Raw genomic sequence first — 16,962 nt, 5'->3', positions numbered from 1 at the left:
TTGCACCGAAGGCTCACGTGAGAAGCGGCTGTGCACGTGCTGCCGGTTCTATTGAGGCAGCGCTGGGACATGTATGACGCTGCAAGAGCTCAGGCATCGACTTTGCAGCCCACAAGTTTCCCCAAAAAGATGACCAGGGCTTAAGTCTACGTGCATGGGATGTGGTATAGGAGCTTATACAGTACTAGTGCTTTAATTAAGCTTGCCTAGTATCAACGCCGCTAAGACACAAGACGCAAGGGTTCATGTTGTGTTTTGGTTCATGAGCTACTGCCGCTTACGCGAAACTCGCGAAGCAAGTGGCCTATTAGCACGGATACAATGCGAATGTTCGCCACCGGGTGCGTCAGAAAAGCACGTGAGATTCAGCGACATATGGCCTCAGCGCCTAAGCAGTTCCAAAAACCCAACAACCTTACATCCACAAAAAGAGAGAGATTTGGTGTTCTACCAAGGCTGGTTAACCGGCTTCTGGAGCTCATGTGAAGGAGCCACACACATCATACATGGCAAAATTACTTTTGAAAAGGAATTAAATTACAGTACTAATTACTTCGTTGAAAATTGCAGAAAAGTAATTAAATTACATTACTCATTACTGCTCGTCAAAAGTAATGAAATTACATTACAATTACTTCTACTGAGTAAATCAATTACTTTTGAAACTACTTTCTAGTTTCCATAAATGCAAAAACTAAGTAAAGCTATTAAACAAAACAACAACTTGTTCTCCAGAGTATTCTAGTTGACTATAGTTCTGATCAATTCTGTCTGCTTATGCCAATCCGTTACGCTGGCTTCGGATTGCAGCACGTCGTTCCTGCTTTCGCGCCCTCTACTTTGTTGTTTATTGAAGGAGTGATGGCGCACTTTAGTAAAAGTAATTTCGAGAGGAATTAATTATTTTGCTGCGAAATTACTACCAAAAAGTAATTCACTACATTACTAAATTTCCAAACCGAAAAAGTAATTTATTACATTACAAATTACCGAAAAAGTAATTACATTACAGTAATTTACTGTAATTCAATTACTGCCATGTCTGACACACATTGATGTGCCAGGGTCAGCTCACGTGCTGCTTGTGTCGCCGGCACCGAGGGGCGAGAAGCCGTCCGTCACGGTACTATATCGCAGGTCTCACGTCACTTCCGGCGGAAGGCTTTTCTGGGGCCTCGTTCTCGCAGCATGCACCGACGCGTGGGAGGAATGCCCTTCAGGGCGAGCGACCCGCTACGCCGCGATAACTCATTTGCATTTTCGCGGACGTCGTCAGCGCGCGGCCGTCGCCCACAAGTGGAACGAACCGCGGTCGGTTGTGGCCGTCACGGTCCAGACCTTGGACCGCTGTCGTCGTCCTCAAAAGAGTTGCCGCTCACGTCAAGTCACCAGCTCTCGTGAATGGAGTCCACCCGGACACACTCTGGTATATTTCAACGTGGCGCCAGCATTAAGCGCAAGAAAAAGAAAAAAAAAAAGGAGAAGCCGCCACAGAAGGATATCGAAAAACACTTCAGGACAACATCAAAACTTTCGCAAAAAGCAACTCCCGATGAATTCTGGGCCTCACAATGAACAACTCAGCAACACTTTCCCACTTTCCTAAGAGCTGCTTGCACCGTCGTCAGAAGTCGCACATATTTTAACGGACAGTTAGTTGGCTTCTTCAGCGTTGCGTAAAAATGCACTCTTAGATAAAAATACCAATTGGAACAGTAAATGAGAAAAAATATATATAACTACCCTGCTTCTATCTATGGTTACGTTTTCAAAACATGTGCAGTGAGACGGTTGTAAGCAGGGATTAAATCAGTGCTGAATTCAAGGTTCGAAAGTATGCGCATGATTTCGTAAACGTTTTGCTGCGAGAACAACTAGAATATTACTATCATATAACAAGATCCCAGTATTCATTAAGGCAATCTCCTAGAATAAGAATATCTGCGATTCGCCCACTGAGAGAAACATACGAAACAACTTTGCTTATATCAGGCTACTAGGGTCAGCAGAATTAACGAAGTGATGACGTGTGAATAAAGCTAAAGTAGGTGCGAAAAAAGCAGACACAATATTTTCCGACATCACGTTGTTTAGGTAAACAACATTTATCTTCTACGCACTGCACATTCGAGACGTGAACTGCGCGTGTGAAGGAAAAATGTGCCTTGGCGCATATATGTATTAGCTGGACATGCGTGAGGCCAAACTGAAATAGACTTTAATGCTTTATGCTTTACAAATGCGCATCTCTCAAATTCAAAATACTTAGCAATAAATATATGCGCGCGAAGTCGAATTCGCTCCCATCTACGATGAAAAACAAATGCAACAAACTTGATACTTTTGCATGTTCTATTTTACAGATGGGTTGCCATGTTTTCTCAAGGTGGTAGCAACGTTTGCATGCCTACATTTGAAATCATAAACAGTGAAATATATGCTCCAATTAAAATTACGGAAAGCCTTGAATCCTAAAATATTATTTTGTGTTTTAATTGGATGTAGTACGTCCCGCCAAGTACTCATTTAAGTATGCGAATGCAGCAGAAAGCATTTGAGACTGCGCCTCAGCGATAAAAGTAGACAGAATTAGAGCAGAGATAAAATATTAGACAAGAACAACTTTCCTTCTCGTGGGCATTTCAAGCAACCATTCAGTATGTGTTTTTAGCGTCATACACTTTGGCGTTTACGAGAATGCATTGCCGTTTACCGATCTCCTCTGCTCAGAAGCTCTCTGATGATGCACTTTTCAAGCAACATTATCTCGCTAAGCAATTATTTTGGGACAGTAATGAAAAACTCTGAAGGCACAATTACAGCCCTCGGAGGATTGACATATGAAATTACAACGGAATATCACCGTGCAATGGAAGGCAACATGCATAAATGATTAATAATGAATTTAAGCGGACTCGCTACTAGGAAATTTCTGCCACATCCGCAATCACAGCAAGTGATATGATTTTATCTTATCCGGCAGTTTTTTATTATTATTATTATCATCATCATCATTATTATTATTATTATTATTATTATTATTATTATTATTATTATTATTATTATTATTATTATTATTATTATTATTATTATTATTATTATTATTAGTATCATTATCATTATTATACGGTGTTACCGAAAACGGGCAGAGTGCTTAAGTCGCAACTATGCAAACTCAGCACCAGTGGCAATAAATGAAGGGAAAAATTGTCTAAGCAAAGCCCGTCATTTGCAGAACCACGTGGAGAGCCGAAATTATTCTGACAACGAAATATTCACCCTGATATAATTTCACAACGAATAGCAAGGCGCCTAAGTAGACCTCCAGAATGAAAAAAAAAAAAGAAGAAAAAGTAATCAGGGGCGTACTTCAGTTTGCTTATGGCAATCCGAAAGCATTTAGGCGTCTCCTTTCTATTTTAAATTTATTTTTGTTGTTATTCACTTGTGTCATCGGTTATTCTTTATTTGTTTTTTTTTTTTTTAGTACCCATAACGCTATCCACCCTCCTTACGCTAATAAAAGACCCGTAGGTCTGAAGTGTCAGTTCGAGCAGACATGCTCTGATGACAGGACCTACCGACCCACACTGGTGGCGTAACTCGTGAAGAAATGTTTTCGCATCAAAAGAAGACAAACGCTTGTTCACTCTAAGTCAACAAGAGATATACTTTCACATCAGACCAAGTTCCAGTACAACTATCAACACCTTTAAAGGAAAATAGTTTGCTTTGTAGGGTTTAACGTCCCAAAGCGACCCAGACTATGGGAAATCTCGTAGTGGAGGGATCCGGAAATTTCGACCGCCTGGGGATCTCTAACGTGCACTGACCTCGCACAGTTTTTTCGTCTGCATCAAAAAGAGACCGGCGCGGCTTCGATCCCGCGTCCTTGGGCACAGCGGTCGAACCACTTCACCACAGCGGCGCGGCAGCTTTAGTGAAAGATGGTTGGTTTGGTTTGGTTTGTGGGGTTGAACGTCCCAAAGCGACTCAGGCTATGAGAGACGCCGTAGTGGAGAACTCCGGAAATTTTGACCCCCTGGGGTTCTTTAACGGACACTGACATCGCACAGCACACGGGCGCCTTGCTTTTTTTTAGTGAAAGAGGAAACACCACGGGAGGTTAAAGTTCCAAAGCTGCCCGCGCGCTATGATGAGGGCTCTACATATGTTTCGACCATATCCGGTAAAGACACATTAAAACACATTTCTGTGGGCATATACGTACTAGCCTCCATTTCTGGAAAAAAATACGGTTACAAAATGAGTCGTCCTAACAAGACTGCCCCATCCATCCAAAGTTTTCCATTAATATTCCCCTAATAAGTATCATCCTGACAGTCCACAGCAATAGCAGCAAGGTGGAAAGTTCGACAATTTGAGTCTGATTCATGCTGGAGTTAGCACGAAAAAAAAAAAAAAGAAAAAAAAAGATGACCAAAGAAAGAAGCAATACCCGACACGAGCACTATTTCGCAAATAGAACCAAACAGGAATATATATATATATATATATATATATATATATATATATATATATATATATATATATATATATATATATATATATATATATATATATATATATATATATATATATATATATATATATATATGTATACACACCCATAGTAAAAAATTAAAAGAAAAACAAACAAAAAAAAAACAACAGGACAAAATCATGAAAAGCATAGGGCAAGAACACTACTGATGGAAAAGCGGAGTAACAAGGGGTAAGTACAAAATTCGAAAAACTTTATTGTCCCAATCAAGTAAAACGAAAAGAGAAATGAAAAAGAAATAAAATAAACATCAGTTCCACGTGTTGTTTTGCAGATAAAAACGGTAAGGAAAAGCTCTTAAATCAATAACACTAAGCTGGAACATCCCTTTTTTTGCCATTACGGATGTAAGGCGCAAATGACCACATACGAATTCGAAGCAATGAGAAGCAACCACATGGTCGATTAACGTGCTCCAACAGCGGCCATCTAAACATCCGCGGAGTCGTCCGCGAAGGCGCTTCTTTCCTCTAATCGTCGGCGGCACGCATTAGGCACGTGCAAGCCTGACCAGAAGACGTGACAACGGTAAGATACAGGATAGGCGTAACGGCACACTTGCGATCGTGACACATTCGAAGGTACAAGAAAATAAGGCAAGGAGAAAAATGAAAAGGATGGAAGGCGAGCCCGAAGTCAAGAAAGGGAAAAATAAAATAAAAATAATTCAGGCGGCGTAATACTAATAGCAGCCGAAAGCGGCCAAACTGCGTGAAAAAAAGAAAAGAAAAAAAAAATATTTTCCTCGCTTCGAGAGCAACATTAAGGAATCGGCGGCCAAACGAGAAACGAAACAAAAATTAACTCTTTCTGGTAAGAATAAGTGAGAAAACGAGGCGACGAAAAGGAAAAGAGGAAAAAAAAAAGAAAAAAAGAAACGGCTTCGAACGTGCCTCCACTGAACGCTCTCGCGTCTTCAAAGCCGGTCCTAGAAGCAGGGCGTGAGTTTTGTCAGGAAAAGGAGATAATATATGAAATGAAAAAGTAAGAAATAACTGTTACGCGGTTGCACATGGCTCAGTTCTTCCCGGTCGACAGGCCGTCGCAGAAGGTGAGCATAAGAAGCAGACGACCGCGCCGCGCCGTAGCAGACGACAGGCATGAGAAGCAGGCGACTGCGCCAGCGATGAAGTCGTGCCGAGCGCGTCGAGTACGTGTCAGGGTTTTTCGATGGGCTCTTCCTCGGCTGTGCTTCATTAGAGGGTCTCGTCAATTACCGCATGGCCACGTGCGCGCGGCAAAGCAAACGCAGTGTATGATGAAGGCTGCAGAAGAAAGCCTCGCCCCGCGTGGAAATTGTGAGAATAGCGACACCAGGTGGCGATTCGGGCGTTATTCACTGCTTGCAGCACGCCGGTCGTGGGATGCCGTGATCAAGGCTTCTCATGCGTCACAGCATAACATTTCAAAGCGTGCCCGTTTGTTCAAAACAAAAAGGCATATTTCAGTCACTCCCATATATCGTAGTTTAGAGAGCTTCACACTGGATTAGTTATTCAACCTTGACTTTCTTTGAACATTCAACACAAATAAAAAACTATATAAAATAAATAAAGAAGTGCACATTGACGTCACTTCTCTAATCCCCTTTCCCAACATGAGCCGCCGCTGTGACGTGCTGACATGTTGCCTCTCAGTTAAGTCGCTAAAATCGTCACGTCACATATGGGCTTGTTCGTGTCGCTGAACAAGCATTCTTCTATACCACGTTGCCTCGTCGCTCAAAGTCCACCCCACCCACCCTCTTCCTTCAACACGCTATCATGGAACTAACGGCCGGGTTTGTTAGCGACACAGAAACATGAATGATAACTGCATTTGAAAGGACTCTTACTCAAATTGCGACGCCCATTAAAGGATCTTTGACGCACATGTTGCTATAGTGACGCACGTTAGTTGCACTTCTGATATGGAACTCCCACGGGTATCGTTATCGTGTTTTATAAATAAACAGATCTAGATCTCCACTGACAGCTCCTATACTACAAACCTCAAGTGCCCTTACGCTTCATATAAGACACAACGCGTTGCAGAGAAAGCTGTTAGCGTAAGGTAACAGAATCTACAGGCGAGCTATACTTTCGTGCGCTCGTGAACGATTTCCGCAGGTAAAGAAAGTCGCTAGAACCGGTTTCTCGCAGCTCCTGCTGCATATCTACCTAAAAGTTATCCTCTATAACATCAGCAGAGCGGCTGAAAAATTAACGCCAGTGTAGTCCATAGTATTTTCTCGCTTTCAGGGCTTAGAGAGCGGGGCATCTCGTAGATTCTTCAAGTTAATTTTTGGGAATTGGCGTGTTAAAGGGTGTTACGCGACCCGCATTTCCCGAAGATGTCCGACCGATGATTATTCAACACGCGTTCCCGAACGCTGAACAGGTGGCCAAAAGCGCATAGCCTACGTCCTCTGAAGGACGTGCAGATTACGGCAGTCATGTCGGGTTTAATAATAATATAATTAGTTCACAAGAAGAGAAAGGCGCAGTATTTGTGAAGCTTGTTTCTATGGGCACCTGAACCGCGCCGTAAGGGAAGGGAGGAAGATGCGGTGAACGTGAAAAGAGAAAGAGGAGCCGTAGTGGGGAGCTACGGAGTAATTTCGACCACCTGGGGATCTTTAACGTGCGCTGACATCACACAGCACACGGACGCCTCTTCGTTTCGCCTCCATTGAAACGCATCCGCCGCGGTCGGGATCGAACCCGGGTACTCCGGCACAGTAGTCGAGCGCCTTACCACTACACCACCGCGGCGGGGCAAGTGTTTATTTCCAGGCAACATTTTGGACATATACGGGGCGAAAGCGGCAAACAGCTGTCTCAGAATTTTTTTTTTTTTTTAATTTGTCGTTTCCTTACTCTATGAAATGGTGTTGGCTGCTTTTGTAGGAGGGTTTGCGGCCCAGTCATGGCGCCGTAAGCGGTAGCTTTTCACTTGGGTTTTTACTTCAGCTTTGTTTTAAGATCACGTCTCATACTACACCCACTGAAACATCTCGTACGTTTCAGGCGAAGGCAAACAATAGACTAGAAGAAGACCACATTTCGTTTAGGTTAACCATGTTTGCTGTCTCTACGCTCGTTGGCACTATAAAACTTCTAACGTTCACATGGTCTCCCATTCTTGACAAAACCGCGAATAGATTAGCATGAAAGGAAGTCGCATGCTTACGTAAACGCTTGAGGCGGGACATCCCGGATTTGGAACAAGGAAAAAAAAAATAAAAGTGGAGCCAACAGTGGCGCATCAGTGACGTATGAGATATTTCACTAAGGTTTAATTGCCACAAAACAAAGACATCACTTAATGGACGTTAAAAATATCTGAGTACGTCACCATCTTTCTTTTTCTCAGAGGTATGTGCAGACCAGCTCTTTTAGCCATCCCACCCAGAAAAGGTGCGCGAGTTACGGGAGGTTATCATAGAGAAAGCACGCATGCCGAAACCGCTCAGTTTGAAAGTCACGCTAAAGATGCATCAGGAATCGGATTGCAAAGGAAGGGTCTAATAATACTCTTGAAGGAAGTAGAACACTACACGGAGGCGATTGCCATTTGACGTTATCACTGGCTTGCGCTAAAGGCACTCAGTTCGAGAGACAACAGCCTGGGAGAGCGAAGAAAGGTCAGGAAGGCGCTGCTTCAGACTGGAGGATGCACACCCAAGAACCGCGTGAGTGGGAGACCGGTTGTTACAGCATAACTGGCGATGTGAACTTTATTCAAGACCGGAGAGCTGAACATGTAGCAGGGACCGTAAAAGAAACGCACCTAACCTCTTTATTGGGTAGGGTTTGGCCAACGTTACTAGTAACGTTGGGTTTGGCTTCAGTAGTGCAAGGTAAAACATCGGCCGCAGAAGATCCAAAACGTGACCCAGATTTGCGGCGCAGAAATTTACAGCTCGAATGCAGCGAACGTTTAGAGAATGACTTCATCATCATCATCATCATTTATTAACCCTTAAAGGTCCCGTTCGGGACATTACATAAGGGGGGGAGGGGTGGTACAGGGTTGTTCAGCAGTCATACATGATCATAAATATACTTGAACTTGATGTCCTGTGCGACCCATGAAAGCATGCGTTGAGTCTTTTTATGGCACCGTGGAGTTTGCAACCGTTGCATCGGCGTCGAAGAGCGTTGCAAAAACCATCACGTCCGATTGGCTGCAAATATCGATGATATCTAGGTCGGCCGCAGAGCGCGCGCTCTCGAGAAACTCTCGTGTGATCCCTAGGTACACGTGGACCGGCTTCATGGGGGATCTGGTGAGTGAACCGCCAACTAAGATCCACATCAGTGCTTATGCTGACGACAGCTGTATCTGGGCTTCTGGTTCGACGCGCCCACAACTACGTGCGAGATTGCAATGGGTTGTGTCACCGACATCGATGTACCTACGTCGTTAAGGTTTGCTTTTAACGGCAGAAATGTGTGCAGTGAACGCATTTACGGGAAAATGTGTTATCTGCTGCCAGATTACTCTTCATGTAGTTGTGATACCGTTTGTCTCCAATCACAGATTCTTGGGAGTAATTATTTACCGCAGACTATCTTCGTCGAAGCATATCAATATGGTGAAGAAAAGTCTTATCAAATTTGCCATGTTCTTCACTTCATAGAAGACGTAAAAATATGGTCCAACTGAGCGCTCCTTACGGCTTTACGACGCACTGTTTGTAGACTACATCCGGTACAGTTTTCCAGTGCTCTCTAATATGAGCATTTCCTGCTTGCGGACTTTAGGGAGTGTGCAAGCACAGGTGCTGCATATATGCCTTGGGTTGCCCAGATGCACCTCTAACAAAGGCACAATTGAAGAGGCACATGCTCGCCCAATATCGATACTCTTGTCACACGAACCACTTCGTGTATATTTACGAGCGCTTACACAACACCGTTATCACCAATTGAGCAATATTAAGGATGAGCGATCGGACTGCAGTTTTACAAGTGCACTCCGCTGCCATCAGTCGTAAGTACCAACAGGCTATGCCCGCCCATATCATTCCGCCCAACCATCATAAGTGATGGATAAACCCTCGGTGTACATACATGTTCCCGGGACACTAAATAAATCAATGGTACCACGCAGTGGGCTCAAACAACATCTTGCGCACATCTGGTCAGAATATCATAATTATATTCACGTATACACTGATGGATCTGTGTCAGTACGGACATCCGCTGCAGCTGTGGTCATACCCGCTCCGAAAGACTCTACATTTCCTTTGGGGCATACTTCTACGTCGATCGCTGCTGAACTTGTAGCCCTTCGGGAATCCATATGAGGAACCACCTCAAAAATTCACGGACTTAAAGACTGCATTGCAAATTTTGGAAAATTTCTTACGTCATACCACCTACCCGTCTCTGGCACTCAACATCATGGAGCTCCTTACATATGCCCGACTGCAAGGCCACAGGATAATCTTTCAATGGATCCCTGCCCACTGCGGGCTCCATGGGAATGAACAGGCCGATGCTGAACTAAAACGTGCCCTCAGCATTCCAAACAGCTGTGTTTTTTTCAAAAGCGGATACCATGTGTCTTCTTACGGGCTGTATAAAGAATGCTAGGAAGTGTGGCAGCTTACTGGGCCCGGTCAGATCAGACATCCGACATATCCGTCTCACTCGATCGAACACTGACATTTTATGTTCCGCGTAAAATTCCGCGCCATCATGTATGCTTGTTACATACAATTCGCTTACACGTGGCTTTCAGAAGCAGGTACTTGCACGTAATTGGACTGGCGGACTGCCCGGAATGTTTAATTTGTGGCATCTCCGAGACTGTGGGCCCTATATTATTTGATGGGCTCAGTGTATGCGTGTGAACGAAAAGTGCTAGCCGCTTCCTTGAAGCATTTGACGAGAGTCCCCTATCGGAGAAGTTGCTGCTGGGCGCTTGGCAGGACAAGAGGAAGGGTGTCCAGGCAGTGCGGGCTCTTTGCCGCTTTTTGAGCGACACCGGGCTTGACTCGCGCTTGTAACGCAAGTTGCAATACCTGTATATATTTTCATATGCCTTCTCTCACATCTTCACCCATCATGATCCTCTTTCTTCCCCCCTTCCCCAGTGCAGAGTAGCAGGCCAGATTTTAATCATTCCGGCCAACCTCTCTGCCTTTCCTATAAATAAACCCACCTATCTCTCTTCATGGAGGCCTTAGAACGGTAACACTACCATATTAAAGGTGGGCAGCCAAACTGGCCGCTGCCACATTTCTTACCCGAAGCCACGACCCAAGCGCAACACGCAACATATAGAAGATAGCATGGATCATAGAAGACATTACATGCACAACGCAGGACACTGAAGCTAACCATACAGGACACTGCCACTGACCATGATTAGTATATGTATGCATACAGGATTGACCTTTCAGAACAGTGCAGGTCACTGACGTGAACCATCGCACATTTTCTGGATTTACTATCATATAAGAAAAAGAAAACGATTAAAATGTTGCTCCAGGTAACGGCGCTAACAGGTTCCCGCGACCAGTAGCACACTGAGGGCAGCGCCATGCTCCCGACGAGAGCACGTGTGTGCGCTATGCGGACCGCTGTGCGCGAGCGTGTGAGTGCATTCGTGCGTCCAGCCGCCGAGAATGGATGCTGGAGAAGAACAACGACGAACGAAAGAAAGAAATAGACGAACGGTTCCTCTGCTCGGGCGCGTGGCCATGCTGCTGCTGCGTCGTCCAGACAACAATGGGACATTGTTGCCCAGAGAAGAAGCATCAGGCTCCGCACAGCCGGCCAAGAAAAAGGTCCTGGGAAGATGGGGCCGACGCCGACGGAGAAGCGACGCCGGCGACCACGTCGGCTGTAGGCCGGAGGGCAGCCGCTGTTTGAGACTCTGCGCTGTGCCCCCTCTCCTCCTCTGTGCTCCTGATGAGAGGAGGAAGAATAGCTGCGCTTGCCGACAATGAACCGCTCCGTGCCTTTCCTCGAGGACCGCACCTGCTGCTGCTGCTGCCGCCGCAGCGGCCAGTTCTTGGACACAACAACGGCGGAGGTCGAAGCAAACGCCCGGAGTAGGGAGGCGAGAAAGATAAGGTGGGCAGAGACAGTATACAATGTGGCGCAGCTTTGGCGAAGATTAAAATACTTGCAGACGCTTCAGCGACGCCGACGTCAGAGGTGTTTATAATAAGCGGAGGCTGCCCTTAACGCTTAGCCCGAACCTTTCTTTAATGTCGCCGAGAGGCCGCCAAGAATGGAAGGTTGTATCTTTTTTTGAATGGCGCCCTCCACCACCGCCTTTTTCTTTGCTGATGTTGGCGGCGGCGCCTACAGTGAGTTGTAGACTAAATGCCGAAAGCTGCATTTAGTTTGCATCTAGTATAATGCCTTAGTGGGCCCCGAACTGAACGCTCGTGTCGTAGTTCGGTTTCAGTTCGGTTTGCAGGAAATTGAACGCGCGCAGCGTTAAAATGCAAAATACGGACAGAGGAGGCTGATTTGTGGCGCACGCAAACGTTCCACAAGCGCTGAAACGTCGGGTCATCTGCGCATTTAATCATTACTCGCATTATGTGTCCAACACAAAGGAAGAGTTCAAGGGCAAGCCAAGGCTGGTTCATGACATTGTGGAACGGATGCATGTGCCTCACGAATTGGTTATTAATCGACGGTCGTGCGGGCTGACGTCTTGAGGCTAAAGAAATGCCTTTTTGTCTCTGAAAAACAACGAAATATAAAAAGGAAGTAAAATCGATAATCGCGCGGCAAACGCAGACACGAAGTATTGAACACCTTACTCTCTCTATGAAAAACAATGGAGCTGTAACAAAGTGAAAAACTGAAAAGTTGCATTCTATTTGGCCTACATTAATTGCAGAACCACATGAGACAGAAAAGAAAAAATCTAGCGGCGGTCCCAACATTCAGAATATGATCAGCGAGCTGAATATATATATATATATATATATATATATATATATATATATATATATATATATATATATATATATATATATATATTCTTCGAATCTATTAAATTTTATTTCAATTCAATCGTACCTAAACCTATAAACCTCCTTCTGGTAGAAAAGAAATCAAGCAGCGCTACTTAAAAAACAGAAAGACAGTGAGAGAGAGCGCTTCAGCGCCATAGTAAAGTAGACATACTGCCTTAATTAAGTTAAAAAACAAAAACAAGTGACATTTTAGAAAGACTAGCATGAAGAACGGATAAAAGTTGAATACCACACTTCAAGTAGTAGCATGTGAAAAGAGCGCAAATAAATTCCAACACTTCCAAGTTGCTTCTTTGCAGTGTTGTGGCCTATTCGAAGTCTAAATACTTTGAAAAAAAAAAAAAAAAAAAGAAGCCTCTCAGGTCATTCGCCCTTAGAGGTAGCGCTCGAAGAACCGCAAACAAGTATGAAGGTGGCGAAAGTGAAGTGAACGGCATCGCCGCAAAGTTAATGTTTCTGATTCCCAGGCACCACGACAGAACCTTTTCTCAGTTCGCTGCCTATTCGATCGTCTAAATATGCTCAAGCTTGCGTAGCACGCGGACCTTTCCTGTACAGGAGCCCACGCGCTAAATGCATGCGTATGATTCCTGCGCCACAGCTCGCCGAGTCAACAGCTCCCAAAAAGGCCATGCGTTGAACCCACGAGAACGTCAACACGTAAGCACCTGCCTTGTCGTTGCGGCCGGGCCTTCCAAATTAGCGCCCAATTAACCGCTCCTCTCCTTCAGAGGCCGGCTCGGCACGGCAGCAATTAGGCATGCAAAGGAGGACAGCGCGTTGCAGCGGACAGGCATTCTGCTCAGCTCCTGACGACTTGGGCAGGCCTGTTAGTGGGATCATGCTGAAGAAACACACTAAGCTCGAAAGATGGACGAAGAAAAAAAAAAAGCAATATAGGGTGCTGAACTCTCAATGAAACTTCACAGAATACGCGCCTTCGTCAATGCAACGGCAAAATAACAAGAAATGCAGATGCACATGTGAGACGACACTCAAAAACCAAGTAGAGTGAGACTGTTGATGCCTTACGGCATTATATAAATGGATGATGCGTTTTCTCCGCGTGGTACAGAATAACAAAATCCCGGAAAATTTTCCGATTAGGCTGTCCAGAATGGAAAGCCAAAATGGCGGTGTCTGCGACTTACACCGAGATGAAAGTGATAGCCTTTACAATGCACCATCCCTATCTTCAGTATCACACCGCCCAAGCTCGCCAAGCTATCCCTATAGGACTGAAATCACCATGTATTTGAGGGGATATCAGACCACGGCTGTGATCAGATAGTGAGTTAAAGGAACGCCTAATTACATAAATCATGATTCGCGACTTTCTCCTTTTTTTTTTTTTTTCGTTCCATCTTTGCCCGCGGCTTTGGAAATACACCACAACGAAAATAAGAAGAGGAACGTTGCCAGCCAGGACGGAAGTACTCGCCTCAGGAAATGGGAACTACTTGATTCTCCACTGGTGGTGAGTCGCGCACCACGGGACGAGGATGTGCATGAGCGTTAGGGCATCTCGGCACATCTACCGGGTTTTCTCGATTACAATTCAACATGCGCTGTGCTGCTGAAGAACATATTCAAACCGGAATTGTCAACTCATACGGTAAGTCGGTTCCGGGCGATAAGTTCGCTCAGACCGTGGTTGTGAGTCGTGCAAGTGTGTACGCGAACGGCAAAGCTGTGACCTACAAAGAATCGAGTGACATTTACCCTTAATGTTCACGGTAACGAGAAACGTGTTTATTGTAAACTACTACATCCAGCACACTACACGGAAAGCTTAACCTTACTGTTCACGGTAACGAGAAACGTGTTTATTGTAAACTACTACATCCAGCACACTACACGGAGAGTTTAAGTCTCTGGCCTCTTACCTCTGTCCATTTGTCCTCGTTAGAGACTTCCGGATATTTTCCTCGACTTTCTACCACGACAACTACAAAATAAAATAAGATAACTTTGATAAATATAACAGGTCAGCGATACTTATCGACACCTATAGTTTGTAGTGCGCGCGGTGGTCTCATAGCTCAGAGACACTCATTTTTGCTGAAAAAAGCTGGAATATACACCATGTGGAACAATTCCCTTGGTCGATACTGCTCTTATAAACCCCAGTGATTTATGCTATTCCAGTCTATAAGTGTATAAAGCCTTCCAGGTGCTTCTTTACAAGCCAGTCAGTTATGCTCGCGTAAATGCGGTACATGGGCTTCGGTTCCGGGCCCGCATACTTTCCGGGTTCCTTGCGCGGCAAAGCGAAGCTGCAGGATCCAAGAAGGCAGTTAGCGGATTCGTTATGCCCGTGCGAAACAGTTCGGGATGCGAAAGAGATGAGTCGATAGAAGAGGACTAAACGCAGACCGGCTATCGAAAGGGGCCGCTGACATATGCGTGAGACCGCTTGCATCGGCAGCTTCTTCACACAGAACGCAGCATTAAGCAGCTGGAAACAGCAGTAAAATGATATGGACAAACAAACGAACTAACCGAGAGCACAGCGCCCTCATTTCCCATGAGGGCCGTGCAACACACACAGGGGAATGAAGATGTCCACTTCCTCGACTATATATAAGTGTAATGCAAAGCGCGACTTCGTGCGTCCCGCTCGGGCTTCGGCTAAGGGAGACGTCGCAGAGCCAGTGCTCCAATACGTGGCTCCTATACGGTCCATACAAACGAAGGCAGGTTCGTGCTAAGGGACGCATAAAATGTGCTATTATAACGTCCTAGAGAAACACTGCGGGTTTGGACGAAGTTCCATTATTAAGCGGTGTGATTTATGAGCGAAGAGTTCGACAATATTTCACTTTCCGAATGGCGTCTAAGTTACGCTGTGCAGTTGCTTCACGGCACTGCTGAGGGTGCTGGTTCATTTTGGTCGTATTTAATTTGGAATGCATGGTCACGTGGTTAATTTTGACTGCATCCTCGATTTTATATTGCAATACTACTGAATCTCGGTGAAATTACAGTAGAAGTTTTGTACGTGTAAAATTCAAAACAGCTTTTTATCTAGACATCAAACATGAATGTACTCTAGTGTGTAGCTCTGCTAATGTGTATCTGCAAAGCTGCCGTAACATAAATTACAAAAAAAAATTACCCACGATTACGTTACTCCTTAATGCGAAATTTGAGCGCGGCTTATCACCTGTTTCACCTTTTCGATAGATTGAGGCGAAGATTTCGAGCAAGACACGTGTACAATTACAGACAACTTTTTTTAATTTTTCACACGGATTCCTTTAAGAAACACTCCACTAACAGTTCTTGGCTGTCATGAAAGAAGCTTTGTGGTCGGAGAAATGAAGAGAGCAATTGAGTTATCGGGAGGTTGCGGGAAGCAGCTCGTGGGCCCATAGGAACGTTGCGTGGCGAACAGATAGCAGCGACTGAGTGATGCCGCTGACGCCGCTAGCGAGTGAACCGAGTGAGAACGGGATGCACGCACCGTGATCCGCTGATAGCGGCCGGCCTTTGGCAACAAGGAGTGCACCCTCGTCGCCACGCAGGAAGAGGGGGGGACCCGCTCTTCTTCTTTCTGCATGGCGGCGACGGTGTTTTACGCAGTCACGCTGTCTTGATCCGCTAGCGGCGGCAGAGGAATCAGTCAGTCACTGCTAGCGCTGCCTCCGGCGACCCCCCCCCCCCCCCCCCCCTCTTTTTGCGAGGCTCCGGTTGCCGAAGCGCCGGCTTGAACTGGGGGGATGAAAGGCGGGCGGAGCTGGTTACGAGGCCGACGACGCCGACGACGACGCGAAACCTAGGAACGGGCGCCAAAGAGCTGCGCTCTAAAAAAATGAAGTACTAATATATGCAAAGGAAATAAACCCGCATAGCTCGCAAGACAAATTTTGATGAACTGCTGTTTAGGTTTTTATTAATTTGAATTTACTACAAAACTTACTAAGATGTCAATGAAATTAAAAAAAAAAAAAAAAAAAAAACATTTCAAGTGGGCACCCGCCAGGCCGGGTGACTCAATGGAGGGGCGTTCGCCACGCGCAGGCCCCAAGGTCGCGGGCTCGGATTCCGTACGCAGCAGCCGCATTTCGATGGATCCGAAATGCAAACGGCACCCTCGCGCTATGCGAACCTACGACACATCAAATAACCCTAAGCGATTAACCTAAATTAATCCGGACCACTTCACTCCACGTCTCTATCTTCCTTCGCCCCCTCCTGCATCTCTTCTACTACAACACGCTTCTGGTATCCACAGTGTTCAGAGATATATGAGACGGATACTAAATCGTCTACGTCCCCTTTCGTCATCCATTATTTTTACTTCGTCCGTAGTGTTACAGTGCGCAATCCGCTTTGCCCAACATGTTCAAGTCGTACAATTCGAGCTATACACTCACGTGTGACCTCAACGCGCTAAGTCAAG

General features: G+C 45.4%; 1 protein-coding gene across 2 annotated transcripts in view; it reads right to left on the bottom strand.

The window, feature by feature from the left end:
- Positions 1-16,962, bottom strand: part of LOC146172746 (uncharacterized) — a 243,314-nt gene that overhangs the window by 57,081 nt on the left and 169,271 nt on the right. The gene's annotated exons all lie outside the window — the stretch shown is intronic.

The sequence above is a fragment of the Amblyomma maculatum genome, chromosome 11 (genome assembly GCF_055883805.1).
Source record: "Amblyomma maculatum isolate TAMU_Amacu chromosome 11, ASM5588380v1, whole genome shotgun sequence".
In the NCBI taxonomy this organism is placed as follows: domain Eukaryota; kingdom Metazoa; phylum Arthropoda; class Arachnida; order Ixodida; family Ixodidae; genus Amblyomma; species Amblyomma maculatum.
This window is presented reverse-complemented; position numbering and strand designations above follow the sequence as displayed.